The sequence below is a fragment of the Echiichthys vipera genome, assembly GCF_963691815.1.
Source record: "Echiichthys vipera genome assembly, chromosome: 17".
NCBI classification, from domain to species: Eukaryota; Metazoa; Chordata; class Actinopteri; order Perciformes; family Trachinidae; genus Echiichthys; species Echiichthys vipera.
In genome coordinates, this window is record NC_139842.1 from 4,925,679 (window position 1) to 4,942,000 (window position 16,322).

Genomic DNA, 16,322 nt, shown 5'->3' on the forward strand with positions numbered 1-16,322 from the left:
TTTGTTTACAGCCTGCGCGCAACGTGATTCCCGGCCAAACGTTAGCGATTGGTTATGGCAGATCCAGAGTGGCACTGGGCAGATCCAATAGTTTTAAATTTCAACAGACACCTGCCTGCCAAGTTAGTTAAAGTCTATCAATTGAGTAGGTCCAGACTCTCTGTGCAAATGAAATGAAGTACGAGTCTGGTAGGACCAGGCTAGGTCTACACCATGCTCTTCATTATCTCATCTCACCTCATCTCATCTTCATCCGCTTATCCTGGATCAGGTCTCAGGGGCAGCAGCTTTAGCAGGGGACCCCAAACTTCCCTTTCCCGGGCCACATAAACCAGCTCTAACTGGGGGATCCTGAGGTGTTCCCAGGCCAGTGTGGAGATCTAATCTCTCCACCTGGTCCTGGGTCTTCCCAGAGGCCTCCTCCCAGCTGGACGTGCCTGGAACACCTCCCTAGGGAGGCGCCCAGGGTTCATCCTTACCAGATGATCCTGAACCACCTCAATATTCACTTAATGAGCAATCCTACCTGCACACTCTGGACCTGTGGGCTGATGGCTGGTGCTTGGTGATGCATCTTGTATCTGAAGGGCTACAAATCCCCTAAAGTTTGTGGCCAGTTATGTGGCGTTGCATCATAATATTATTTAAATTATGTAACGTTAGGTTAGACAGGCTATAAGAAATTATTATGCCAATTATTAGTAACATTCAGGGTTGCCGCGGTATGCGGTATTACCAGTGGTTGAGGCCAACACCGAGTTATTTTGTATTATTTTTTTCCAGTAATAAAGAAAAATCCGGTCTTGTGTGGAACGCGGAAGACCGGTTCCACACAGCAACGCCGGTAAACAAACCCCGGGAAGCCCAATCCCTACGAGAGCTCCTCGTGCTACGGCCATCCGGAGGCGCACAGAGCTTTTGGCCGTGATATTATATATAAAATTATATTATACTATTATATGATCGTTATAAGACGCTGTCACCGAGTGTGAGAGGAGAGTTGGCTGCGTCTGTCTCCAGAGCTTTTCTCTTTTTAATCCTCGCTTTTTCTGCGCCACCCTTGCTCTTTTTATTTTCCATTTTGGTTTATTATTTTCCTTGTACATCTGTGGTTGGAGCTAGGCAAACACCACTGAAGTGTGCGGACTAGTGCACGACACGTACGTTACATCAGGCTGCGTCTGCGTCTGTGTCTTGTTGGTGGCCGTGCCCTTAACGTGCGTCCGCGTCCCAGTTTCATTGGCATGATCTAACAGACCGCCAGCTCCCTGATATGACCAGCGACAGCGGTAACAGCATACACGTGATACCCACTCCACTCAGTGCCATGACTGAACACCGGCACAAAATAAATAAAAATAATAATTGAACACCGGCCCTCGCGGCCCAAAAGTCAGACCGGCCCACCGGGAATTGTCCCGGTCCTCCCGATTAGCCACTCCGGGCCTGACGGGGACACAGTCATGTTGAAACGGGAAAGAGACAAACACCCGTTAACGCCAAGGGGGTGGATTTTACAGTCACATGAGTTACTTAGGCTATTGGGAAAGTTGAAAGGTCAATGACAAAAGCTCTCAGACCCATGAAGCGCGCTGACACTCAAAGTGCTGAAACCTGAAGACGAGCACCAGCGCCTGAGAGCCGAGGAGCTGTCTACTTCGGTGTGGTGCTGAAGTAAAGCCTATAGCACATGGGTTTCAAAGTGATCCAGTAAAGGGCCGTGTGGCTGCAGGTTTTCATTCCAACCAATCAAAAACACACCTGGTCCAACAAATCACCTGTGTGAAGACAGTTCAGGTGATTGAGTAAGTTAAGTCAGGTGTGTTCCTGCTCGGTTGGAATGAAAACCTGCAGCCACATGGCCCTTTACTGGATCACTTTGACACCCATGCTATAGCATATGGTGAGACGGAAGAGAGGTGCAATATTGGACAAAAAACAACACCATGTCCCGAAAAATGGCCAGCTGCAAACAATCCGCCCAATCGGCCCGAGGATGATGGATTGCTCTCCCAACAGGCCCCCCAACCCCACCCCACAGGCCCCAGTGCACTCGTTATATTTACGCCTCTTCTGACGGCCCAAAACATGAAAAACAGGCCCAGACTAAAATTAGTATAGTGGGTTTCATTTGAAGACTTGTTATTAGGCCAAATAGCGTAAGACTGTGAATGAAAAAGTGTTTTGGAGCCAGTGGGCGTGATGTGTCCTGCAATTCCATCGGTAGCCACTACTGTTTTATGATGTATTGTTGTGTTTTATGATTTGCTGTTGCGTTTTATAATTTGCTGTTGTGTTTTTCTATTTTCTGTAGTGTTTTTCTCTTTGCTGTGTTGATTTGCACTTCAAATTGCCGGATAAGCTCACATCCTTCTAACTCCACACCTCCAATTTTCACATTTTCAGTCTTGTGAGTGACATCCCTTGAGGCCATTTATCAGACTTTACACAGCTCCCTTTGGAGACAGTGAAGGCTTTTATACAATCTTTAAAACATATGCAGTGGTGCTCCCTAACATCTGGAAAGACACTTCGATGTGGAGCATAGGTGGAGATCCCTTCTAAAGTGACAACTTTTCTGCTTCGATTTATCACGATGAAGTTAATATTGATAGCACAATGTAATGGCTTTAGAAATATTTCATTTCAATTCAATTCAATTCAATTCAATTTTATTTATAGTGCCAAATCATAACAAAAGTTATCTCAGGACACTTTACAGAGTAGGTAAAGACCACACTCTATGACTTATTTATGATTTACATAGACCCAACAATTCCCCCGTAGAGTACGGTGGCGTTGAAAACCTTCCCTATAACAGGCAGGAACGTCAGACAGACCCAGCTCTGTGGAGGACGGACATCTGTCCTGAAACCACCAGCTTTTAGACCGGTTCCCTATAAGCTTGGCTTTCACCGTGAGCCACCAGGTTTGAACTCCCATGGAAATGACGACTCGCTTGACAACACAAAAGGAAGCAGAAAGCACTCGAGGTGTGCCTGCACTTATGAAGGTAATAAATAATAAAACAGAGGCTTCATAGTCTGAACCGTGACTGCAAACTTTTTTGTCTTCCACACTATCAATGGCAGCGCATCACAGCTGCACGACATATAACGTCAACGTGGCACTGCATCACTGTTTACTAGAGAGCATATTGCCAAGAGGCAAGTCAACAAAACAACTCAACAAAAAAGATTACAGAAGCTATCATCAGCTGGTGGGAATGGTGGACAGGGACAACCGGAGTAACTGTGGAAACTAATGTTACCCGGCAAAAAAAAAGCTCTGTGGATGGAGGAAGAGGGAGTGTGTTAAAAAACGTTATTTCTACTAAGCTACATGCGTAAGTAACAAAACCTGCCTACTTAATTAATACTGGCACTGAGATCGAGGTTTTGTTCTGACTTGAGTGTTTTTTGAGCGTCACGCACCTCTAAATGAAAAACTGGTTACTCCTCACTAGTTCTTAGAGACACTCATCTCATCTCATCTCATCTTCATCTGCTTATCCGGGGTCGGGTCACGGGGGCAGCAGCTTTAGCAGGGGACCCCAAACATTAACCAGCTCTAACTGGGGGATCCCGAGGCGTTCCCAGGCCAGTGTGGAGATATAATCTCTCCACCTGGTCCTGGGTCTTCCCCGAGGCCTCCTCCCAGCTGGACGTGCCTGGAACACCTCCCTAGGGAGGCGCCCAGGGTTCATCCTTACTAGATGCCCGAACCACCTCAACTGGCTCCTTTCAACGCTAAGGAGCAGTGGCTCTACTCCGAGTTCCTCACGGATGGCTGAACTTACGTTTTTAATAAACATTTAAACCCTCAAACTGCTGTGTAACTGTGCCAACTGACCAAGCTAACGTTTGCCCGCTAACATATGAGAAGGTCATCCCTATGTTGCCCTTTTTCCCACAAAGGGTCCTATGTTCCCCAGTCGCATAAGTCTATGCCGCCGCTGATTTAATTCAGCGATTTGTTAGGGTTAGGGGTTACGATAAGGGGGTAGGGTTAGGGGTTACGGTTAGGGGGTAGGGTTAGGGGTTACGGTTAGGGGGTAGGGGGTAGGGTTAGGGGTTACGGTTAGGGCGTAGGGTTAGGGGGTTACGGTTAGGGGGTAGGGTTAGGGATTACGGTTAGGGGGTAGGGTTAGGGGTTACGGTTAGGGGGTAGGGTTAGGGGGTAGGGTTAGGGGTTACGGTTAGGGGGTAGGGTTGGGGGTTACGATTAGGGGGTAGGGTTAGGGGTTACGGTTAGGGGGTAGGGTTAGGGTGCACATAGGCGTATTTGCTGTGGAATTCTGCACTGATTGTGGAAAAAATGACAGATTGGGGAACATAGGACCCTTTCTGTGAAAAGCGGGGAACATCGGACCCTTTTTACAAACAGGGAACATAGGGCCTGAGTAACATAAGGTACACTCCCCATATGACCCGTTCAGAGCGAAGAGTACAAGAGGGAACATTGTGGGAGTATCGTCGTGATAATAATGACGTCAATCTTTAAGATTTCAAATCACATTTCACAAAAAAATAAACCTTAGCTCAAATGATTAAACATGAAGCCGCTAACATCTGACCAAATAGGCCAAACGCATCAGTTAGCTTTGCATAATCTGATGAATTTCTCTCTTACTCTGAACTGTCCCAGCAACAGATCCACACATCACTAAAGTCTTTACAGCTGAGACATTCCTCAAGATGAAATGGTGCAACCTGGTTTAATAAATCACCGGTGTGAAACCGGTTAAGAACTTAGCCGATGGGACAAACTGAGTGATGGATCCATGAACAGCTGACGCAACACAGGACGTTAGACGCGAGTACAGAGAACGCATGGATACATTTTACCTGAGTCAAGACGTATTAGCATTAAAATGTACTTAAAGCTGCTCATTCTGTAAAACAGTTCCTTTCCGGGGATTCAATTATTGATGTGATCATGTGTCAGCATTTTTTCTAATGCTGTAGGTGATAAAAACATCCATCACACATATGTAGTGAAGTGAACACACATGAAAAGAACTGAGCGCCAGAAACTCAACACACTGTTTAAGATTTGATTTGGTGTCCTGCATGAAAATGAGTCTCTCATCTATCTGTTCTCTCTCTCTCTCTCTCTCTCTCTCTCTCTCTCTCTCTCTCTCTCTCTCTCTCTCTCTCTCTCTCTCTCTCTCTCTCTCTCTCTCTCTCTCTCTCTCTCTCTCTCTCTCTCTCTCTCTCTCTCTCTCTCTCTCTCTCTCTGTCTCTCTCTCTCTCTCTCTCAGTATGCAGCATCGCTCCCTTCCTCCACACTGTCTTTCAATCTACTAAAACACTTGGCTCAATTAGAGCAGAGCAGGAGGGGTATGATGGAGTGTTTCACGCCCACCGCCCATTTCCCCTCTCTCTCTCTCTCTCTTCCTTTCCGAGATAGTCCCTTCACCACCAGCAAGAGAGAGAGAGAGAGAGAGAGAGAAAGAGAGAGGGAGAGAGAGAGAGAGAGAGAGAGAGAGAGAAAGAGAGAGGGAGAGAGAGAGAGAGACCAGAAGCAGAACGAGTATTTGCTGAGCACCACAAAATGGGGGGAAAAGACTGCAGACCGTCAGATCATTAGTGCTCTCCCATTTTCTCTCTCTCTCTCTCTCTCTCTCTCTCCCTCTCTCTCTCTCTCTGTAACACGGTGTATTCTCTCCATTTCTCTCTCCACCTCCCCTTATCATCTCTACTGCTTGTCCTCCCCCCACCCCCCTCTCTCAGTGCAGAGCTAATGTGCTGTGTTGGTCTGCAGCACTGTGCTCTGCTGTATTAGGTCCACTACAACGTCACTGAAACACACACACACACACACATGCACGCACGCACACACACACACACACACACACACACACACACACACACACACACACACACACACACACACACACACACACACACACACACACACACACACACACACACACACACACACACACACACACACACACACACACACACACACACACACACACACACACACACACACACACACGTGCGCACACACACACACACACACACACACACACACACACACACACACTTCTCTATGGCCTGTATGATCTTGCAGACATGCACACACTTTCAGTCTTTTAAATATTAACAAAAAATCTGACACATATAAAAGATGTATGTTTATTTTAAGCGTGTATATAATATAATATAATAATGCACAAACCTTTTTTGGCTTACATTCTGAATTATAGCACTATTCAATTCTATAACATGCTTTGGCAATACTGTACTCATGGTCATTAAAAAAAAAAAGCTACATTTGACAGCAAATGGACACACACTCAGTTAGCAATTCATGAGGTACAGCCAGATTAAACCAAACCCTCCCTTCATGAAGGTTACATTTGTGCAAGTCGTTTTTTTCCACGAATTAATGACATCACATTTGCCATTCATGTGTATTGAGCTTTCAATGTATATATGAAGAGCTCTTTTCCAAAACGAGATAAAAGCCAAATTTAAAAAAAATGAGTTTGGTTAGCACTGTCGCCTCACAGCGAGAAGGTTCCAGGTTCGCATCCCAACTGGGGCCTTTCTGTGTGGAGTTTGCATGTTCTCCCCGTGTCTGCGTGGGTTTTCTCCGGGTTCTCCGGTTTCCTCCCACAATCCAAAGACATGCAGGTGTTACGTTCATTGATGACTCTACAAAATTGCCACGTTAACCAGCTCTAACTGGGGGATCCCGAGGCGTCCCAGGCCAGTGTGGAGATCTAATCTCTCCACCTGGTCCTGGGTCTTCTCCGAGGCCTCCTCCCAGCTGGACGTGCCTGGAACACCTCCCTAGGGAGGCGCCCAGGGGGCATCCTTTCAACGCAAAGGAGCAGCGGCTCTACTCCGAGTTCCTCACGGATGGCTGAACTTCTCCCCCTCTCTCTAAGGGAGACTCCAGACCCCCTCCTGAGGAAACACATTTCGGCCGCTTGTACCCGCGACCCGCTTGTACCCGCGACCAGACCACTGCACAAGGTCCTCCAAAATGATAATACTGTTGAATCAACATTTTTTATGCTATTACAGAACAGTTGCATTAGACAGAATTAGTTTTAGCTCTAGGTGTGTCTATTAAACTGGCAACAGAGTGTAAAACGATGAACTGACAAACTCGGACAAAACGGCTCAGCAGAGAAGCTTTCCTCATCAGTCCTGAAGTCCGCTTCAGCACCTTGGACAGTGCCAACACCACTGAGAGCTCACTGTCCGTGACAGGTTACATCCTTTTGATACAGACATGCACGCTCGGTTTCTATTCTGGCAAGCATAAATACAAAAGGGAACATGTATGAGTTAGAATGAGGTGTGAAGACTTAATGAAACACTAAAAAATAGATTACCGATGAGGGATATGAGAAATGGTGTGCCAGTTTATCACCACATCATGTTTCTATTGCTCTGATTGCGTACAGGCTACTACATGAACACACTTAACTTGTACATTTTGTTGTTAAGCAGCAGACTTTTGTTTTTCTGGTCAGTCAAAGGAAACCCAATGTTCAAAGTGAAGTAGGTTATTCGGGATGTCTGAGGGCAGAGTATTGATTTGTATGATGCATTCACTTGAAATGGGAATCGCTGCTTGCACTGCTCGACTGTTACGGAAATGTCCGTCTGTCGAAGTGCTGACTTTGAAGGGATGCTGATGTAATTGTTAATAATGACCGTAGCTCTGCGGTGTACTTATTTTCACCTTGATGAAAAAAATCCACAACAAAGCAAGTAAGGGGATGCGAAGGGTACGAGAATAGGCTAGTTATTTTTGTAGAATGTTATTTTAAATCATCTACATTTTATTGTTAAACACCGAGTAACAACTTGCTGGGCAAGTCTGGGCCTGTATTTACATAACTTTTTTTTTTTAACTGAGCACTAAAAGGACTCCTAAATAGCACTAAAAGTGCCAAGTGTCACTGATATGAAACAAAGAGTAATATAAGCTACTGACTAGTCAAGTATATGCGCAGCTAATTATCAGCCCCTGACAGCTCGTTAACAATTACCACGTAATTATCAGACTATAATCAAATCGTTGATAGTGAGAGGTGCAAATGAAACTGGACGCAGGAACAGCATTTACTTCTTGTCCAACTTGCATGAAAGGAAGGACATTATTTTAAAAAAAGAAAAGAAAATCCAGAGTCTCGATGATTGAAAAAGCCAAGAAGAAGCGAGGGGAAATATACGCCTCGAGGTAAACGCAGCTTTCCCACCACCATTAAAGGTTTGCTGGCAGAAGCCGTTTTACAATTGTTGGTGATTTACTCTGAGTGTCTTAGGCGTCCTCTTGACTACTTCTCGCAGATTTAGGATGCTTTGTGAAATACTCTTAGACCAAAAATGTAAGAGTCTAAACTTAGCACTAACACAATCCTTTTTTAACAGAGAAATCAGAAAGTTAGGAGCTGCTTTAGGCCTAAATATTTTTTGGACATGGGCCCTGTTGTGCTGACCATATTCCATATTACCCTTTTGACTCTTCACTCTAAACGGATCATGTATTAGTAGGCTAACATTAGCTTTATCAGTTGTGTCAGTTAGCTGCACAACAACAGTAACACAGCAGTTGGGTGTAAATGTTCAGTCACAACTAATCTCTATGTATGAACAAGTTCATGAGGAGCAACCGGGTTTAATTTAGTAATGCGTAAATCTGTGATAGGTTAAAATGTTTTTGTATAGTTGCACTGTCATTATTTGCTGCTCTGTGTGCCCTGAATTGCCCCCCGGGGACAAATAAAGTTTTTTGAATTGAGTTGAATTGAATTGAATTGAATTGAATCTCACTTAGAAAACACTTAAAGTGAAATCCGGCGTAAAATCATCTTTTACGGGTCTTTTACAGCAAATACACTCGTCAAATTAGCCATCGAGACAATTTTTGTTCATGTAACAACTAATATCTGGGATATCCCGGAGAGTCGCTAACAGCCGAACGTGGCTAACACTGATTAGCTCGGGGCATTACGGTGAAGGCATTCAAAGGTCTTTTTTAACCACTAATACTGCTCAAAATAACAGCAAACCTCTGCAGTAGCATGAGAAGAGTCCCTGCACATAAAACAAAGCACCAATGGGCTCCTTCCTCTTGGATTGCATTTGGTAATCCACTTGAATGGACTTTACTAGCTTATCAGCTGCAGCTGGAGTTTGAACCAGAACAAAGAGTTCAGATCACATGACCCCTGTTCTTAAGACCTAACACTGGCTCCCAGTCAGCTACAGAAGACATTTTTAAAGTTCTGCTACTGGTTTACAAATCCCTGAATGGTTTTGGTCCAGATACATGAATCACAGAGTAGAGTATAAGCCAGGCAGAGCTCTGAGATCTACAGACTTAGGTCGAATAGTGGAGCACAGAGTTCAAACTGGACATGGTGAAGCAGCATTTAGCTGTGATGCTGCACACAACTGGAACAAACTACCAGCAGATCTGAAATCAGCCCCAACTAGGAGCACTTTTAAATCCACGTTCAAATCATTGTGCTTATAGTTGAGCTCTTTTTTAATAACTTAAAACTTTGTCTTTTTCTTTTCTTTTACTTTTTTATTCTGCTTTGCTCTTGCTTTTAACTGTGTTTTTTGTTCTTATGCTGTTTTTTTGTTTTTTTTAATTGTCTTTATGTAAAGCACATTGAGTTGCCTTGGTATGAAATGCGCTATATAAATAAAGACGCCTTGCCTTGCCTTACTATGAGAGGAGCTGCTACTGGGGCCAGTTGGTAAGTCTTTCAAAACACTCTGTTAATAAACTCCGGGTAATGTGTCAGGACTCTTATGCTACTGCAGAGGTTTGGTGTTATCATGAGCAGTATTAGTGGTTGAACGAGCCGTTTCACCACTTCCCCGAGCTAACAGCATTAGCCGCATTCGGCTGTTAGCGATTGTTAACAACTGTTAACACTGGGATATCTCCGTTTATAGTTGTTACGCAGAAAGAAAATGTCTCAATGAGTTATTATGATGAGTGTATTTGCGGAAATGGACCCCGGGATGATTTTACGCCGGAATTTCCCTTTAAGTTAGAACGAGAACTTTGAAGCATCTGAAAACCAATCAGAACACAGACAGACCCTTGTAATTCCCAGCTTGTGATATGTGACGAGTCATATCTCTGACACTTTTATGCGCAACGATTTCTTTTTAACTTGCAACACGACATTTTAGAGCAAGCCATCGAAATTGTTACGTTTTTGTATCTCGAAGCTCCGATTCACATAATTTAACCCTTGACATATTGAACTGTTTACAAATGCAATCCCATGACACGTGTGCTACGTAATCACTTCCCTCTCTAACCCTGCCTGTGACACGCGTCCTCTCCCACTTTCTCCTCTTATACCCTTCTTTTTGGTGACTGATGGGGCGGTCGCTGCTGTTTGTTCTCGTAAGAGGTCACACGCTCACACACATAAACACATTTCCACTCTCCTTCACACATGCCACTCATGAACACACACACACACACTGTCACAAACGTAGACTTTTGCACAACCCCTCACAGAGATGGACAATGCATTAGCACGTGTAAACACACACATGCACACACACTCAGTTAATTAAGTTAACATGCTGACTAAGGAGCTACGGAGCTCTTTGCAGTATGAGAGTGAAAGAGGAGGGGACACATGCACACAAAGTGCACACATGGACAGGATAAGGCAAAGTCAACCGGAGAGACGTGTGTTTGTTTTGACATTGCACCAATACACCAATGTGTGTGTGTGTGTGTGTGTGTGTGTGTGTGTGTGTGTGTGTGTGTGTGTGTGTGTGTGTGTGTGTGTGTGTGTGTGTGTGTGTGTGTGTGTGTGTGTGTGTGTGTGTGTGTGTGTGTGTGTGTGTGTGTGTGTGTGTGTGTGTGTGTGTGTGTGTGTGTGTGTGTGTGTGTGTGTGTGTGTGTCAGAAGGAAGGGTAAAGGGAGTGTATGGAGATGAATGGAGAGCAGAGGAACGGAACATGAGTCAGAAACATGAATGAGAGAAAAGTGAGATTCTACGCGTAGGGGTTTTTTTTTTAATACAGAGGACACAACGAGACCACCACATGAAATGACAAAATACATGATTTTTCATTACCTTCCAAAGCAACCCATGGAAGCATTTTGTAATCTGATGCCCTTATTGTTGGGACAATGTCTTTTTTCAGTGCCTTTAAACCCTCTACGTGCTCCACCTTCCCGAGAAGCACCAGTCAGTGATACCAGTGATACGTCATAGAGTAAGTGTAAATTATTACAATGCATTACAGTCATTTATCTGACACTCTTATCCAAAGAGACTTACAGCAAGTGCATTCAACCATGAAGATACCACCCAAACAGTACATAAAAATGATCAAATAGGCAAAACGGCTTCAAGTGCTGCATTACAGTTAGTTTTCTTTTTTATAAATATATATTTTTTTATGGATTTGTGAGTTTTCAGTCTGCGATGGAAGGTGTATTAATGGTTTTGAGTGGTTGCTGGCCCACGTTCGTAGTTGTCATAATGTCACCGGAGTATACTCAGTAGCAGTGCCATTTTGCAACTCAGTAATTCATTAATTTATTGATATGATATTTCAGCATTGATCCGGCTCACTGTGGTGGCTCATGATAACGCTTAGTAGCCAAATTGTATGGTAATGTGACGTTACAACAATATTTAACATGTTCATGAAGTTGTTTATGACTATTTTGACCACTGCCACAGAATGCTTGCAGTATAAGCCTATGTGTTCGCTGATTTAATTCAGCATTTTAGGGTTAGGGGTTACGGTTAGGGTCAGGGTAAAGGTCAGGGTTAGGGGTTACGGTTAGGGTCAGGGTAAAGGTCAGGGTTAGGGGGTAGAGTTAGGGTCTACATAGGCCTATTTGCCGTGGAATTTGGCACTATTTGTGGAAAGGTTAACAGATCGGGGAACATAGGACCCTTTCTGTGAAAAGCAGAGAACATTGGACATTTAAAAAGAAAAAAAAAAAAAGGTCCTGAATTTGAGTAGCCAGCAGCTAACTGATCTCTGCGCCCTAAAATAACGCTAGCCTCTTCGTGGCAGCCACGGAGTACAACAAACCCCTTCCCCCACAGTGCTGAAAAACAAAACCTAGGCAAACCTCAGCTTGCTTGTTCGCTAACCGGTAAGCTACCGCCACAAATAGAGCATAAATTCTATGGGAAACACGGGGGAAACAAATTATACTTAACATAATAATACTACAACTCGTCCATGAACATTATTTCTCCCTGAGTCGTGTCAAAAAGATTTGCTGATTGTTTAACAATGAAGATAACAAACTCCCATGATCCCAATTACATGTCGTACTTGATTGTAAGACTTAGGTTCAGAGTTAGAGAAAGATCATGGTTTGGGTTTAAATATTTACGTGGTTAAAATACCATTTTTAAATTTAGCATTGCACCGCTATCAAAATCAATTCAGTGCATTTTATTTCTTGCACCTACATTGAAGTTGAAGTTCAAAAGTCTGCTGTGAGAAAAAAAAGAACGTGATTCATTTGAGAACAATAAAGACACCAGACAGACCTGTTTTTTTTGCTGTAGGGGGGCATGACACAAGTTTGGGAACGACTGTCAATAGTTAATGTAGTATAATACTCATATTCTCTTATAATGTATGTTCTCACAAAGTAGTAATGTGCAATCTAAATGATTATACTGACACTGTAAACCTTGCCCAACACTGTATTCACTTGTGGTCAGAGAGAGGGAGAGAGAGAGAGAGAGAGAGATAGAGAGAGAGAGAGAGAGACAGAGAGAGAGAAAGAGAGAGAGACAGAGAGAGACAGAGAGAGAGAGAGACAGAGACAGTGATAAATTGGTCCGGCTGCTGACTTGGCGAAATTAAAAACAGGAAAATTGCGTGTGTGTTCTAGGTGTAGGATGGGAACAGTGCAGCAAGCAAAAAGCACAAGACATTTACAACAAGGGAGAAATAGAGTCGAAAGAAAGCTGCTTTTGTAATTACAGTGTACTGGTGGAGCGAGATATTTTAGAGAGAGAGAGAGAGAAAGAGAGTAATATGCACAATAATTCCAGCAGCAGTCATTGGCAATGCAAAGCTTAGATCTCAGACCTCCTTCTGGGAATCTCAGACATAAAATAGTGCAAAGTTTTAGTGACAGTGTCAAAGTGACCTGGCCTGTAGTCTGAAGCTGTCCGTGAGCCTGATGGTGCAGGACCTGAGGGTGCAGGACCTGATGCTTCGACAGGTCTGCCAAATGACAGCAGGCCCAACAGTTCTCTGGGATGATTCAGGTCCCTGATAAACCTGTTGGACTTCTTCCTGTACCGCTGGGTGTAGAGATCCTCCACGGATGGCAGCTCCACCCTGGTGATGTGCTAAGTGGTTTTCACTACCCTCTATAGGGCCTCAATGTTGAGGGTAAAGCAACAGTCATACCAGGCGGTGATGCAGTCAGTTAGGAAACTCTCGATGGTGCACCTGTAGAAGTTGCAGAGTATCCTGGAGTCCGCGTTGAACCTTCATAGTCTGCAAAGGAAGACGTCCCGCTGTCCTTGTGACGGTGTCTGTGTGGTGAGTCCAAGACAGGTGACTCCCATCTTTAGGTTAAAGAAAATGGGGACATGTCCTTCTGCCTGTCGACTGTACAGACAGGTGGATTCTGAAGGGCTAGGCTAAGATTTTAGGCAAGTACGCATTTGTTGTCTTCAGTCTTACAGTATGTCTGGGGGTGAAGTACAGAGCTGGAGTCAGGATGTGGTTAGGTTAGCTTAGCATTAAGACTGGATGCAGCAACTCTGGTGATAGCATGGGTTGCCAGATACGGATGGTGAGTTCAGGTTAAGGCTCTGTCCAGGCAAATATGGCAACCCCACAGTGACAGCAAGACTCCGGGATGCTGTGCAGTCACTGTACCTGCAAAATAGTTCCAGTATGCAACTTCTCCTAAAACAACACTGTTACTGAATTGTCCAATCAGGAACAGCAGGTCGGTTCGGCTGTAGTTGGACACTCAGGATTTAAAATGTTAGGAGAATAGTGTCTTTCTAAAACTAACACACGAGAGTGAAAGTGTAAGGAATGGATTAAACGGTGTTTATCTGCTCTAACATACCCTGCCAACATAAGACTGTTCAGCCACCTAGCGTATGTGTAATAATGCAAGCTAAGCAGCCAAAGCGGTTTCTATTTTATTGTTTTAGCATGAGAACATGTGGCATACTAGTGCTTATTTCAGGCCAATTTGACAAGATTGGGCTTCCACCAGGGGACCAATAGTCCAATACAAGCTCTGAGTAGATGCACTGAGTAAATCAGCGACTTGTGGACCAGAATTTCTCTGATTAAACAAAGAAAAAAACGTAAGTCATTTCTTTTGGCGCCAAGGACGAACAATTAAAAGTTAGCACTTAAAGGGTAATGCTAAAAACCACAAACCAAGCCAGAAACTTAGTCATGGAGCTGAACTTCAACACACAATAATTACAAAGTCAGCCTACAATCACCTAAAGAATATATCAGGGATTAAAGGACTTAGAAAAACGTGTCCATGCATTTACCTTCAGCAGGCTCGACTGCTGTTACAGTGTCTTTACAGGTTTCCCTAAAAAGTCCATCAGACATTCATTCATTCATTCATTCATCTTCAACCGCTAATCCCGGGGTCGGTGTCGCGGGGGGTGCTGGAGCAGATCCCAGCTGACATCGGGCGTGAGGCGGGGTACATCCTGGACAGGACGCCAGTCAGCCGCAGTCAATTCAGAACGCTGCTGCTCGAGTCCTCACTAAGACCAAAAAAGTCGATCATGTTACTCCAGTCCTCGGATCTTTACACCGGCTTCCTGTCTGTAACAGAATTGATTTCAAAGTGCTTCTGTTGGTTTATAAAGCACGGATGGTTTAGGACCAAAATACATTTCATATCTTCTGCTCGGCTACGAAACCATCCGGACCTCTCAGATCCTCGGGGACAGGTCTGCTCCGTGCCCCCAGAACTAAACATGGAGAGGCAGCGTTCAGCTTCTATGCTCCACAAATCTGGAACAAACTTCCAGAAAACTGCAGGTCCGCTGCAACTCTCAGTTCTAGTTCTATTAAATCAAGACTGAAGACTTTTCTGTCTGCCGCTGCCTTTCAATAAATAAAACAATGTATTATCTGCGTATGCTGCTCCGTAACTTCTATTCCTTTGACATTTTTGGTTTTATTTTATTTTAAATTGTAGTATTTGCTCGTTTTCTTTGTAGCTTTTTCATCTGAATATCATTTTAAATCTAAATGTCTTTCCGATGCTTTGAATGTTTTATGTGAAGCCCTTTGAATGACCTAGTTGTTGAAAGGTGCTTTACGAATAAACTTGCCTCGCCCTCTAAAACGAGACCGATTGTTTTAAAACATTCATAAGAATCTGCAACCGTTATTTTACATTTCTTTAATATCATATGGACAAGGCTAACTAATCAAGAATGTCTATTGGTTAAATATGTAGGACGGCATAGAGTAAAAATTTAAATTGAGCCCAAATTTTAACCAAATTTTCCGAAAAAGAAAATGCAAATGATTCAGCACTGCTAAATGTGAATGTTAAGAGTTTAAGACCCAAAAATTTAGAGGAAGGTTAGACCCCTCGTCACTCCACAGCGGTCTGATGATCTTGGCTGCTGCTATAGCTCGTCTCTTGGGTGGAGGTTAAAGTCAAATGCTGTATGTAAGGCTTTATTTGCCAAGCTTGCTTCCACTGCACTTTGTCACGTTTTGTTTTTTTTATCCATAAACCACCTCAGGCAACTGTAAATGCTTTTTGCAATATCTGGACTGTTTCGGGGCATTTCCACTTACATAAACAGGTGAATGGAGCCTGCTTATGTGCTGTGTAATAATTTAAAGCTTGAAAAAGCCTGGCAACTGTAACTAAGGGGGTCTTTATGCTAACCTAGGCTAACCACAGCCTGACTCCAGCTCTGTATTTAACATATAAATGAGATTAATCCATCTTCTCAACTCACTCTCAGGAATAACGCAAATAACTGCACTATTGAAAAAAGGGGGAAACCATTCCTTTAACAACACGAGAGACAGAAAGCGACCTATTACATCAGTGACGGAGGGAAGATCAAGGGCACAAAACTGCATTGTTGCTACAGAAAGAGAGAGAGAGTCCGTACCTGGATGTCTCTCATGCGCTCTCGCTCTCTCTCTCTCTCTCTCTCACACACACACACACGCACACACACACACCGTGCAGTGCAGTTTCTGCATCTGTTCTTGAATCTGATATACTGCAGAGTGGTGCACGGGGACATCTAAAGGCCGGAAGAGAGAACTGCAGGAGACCAAAACACTGCA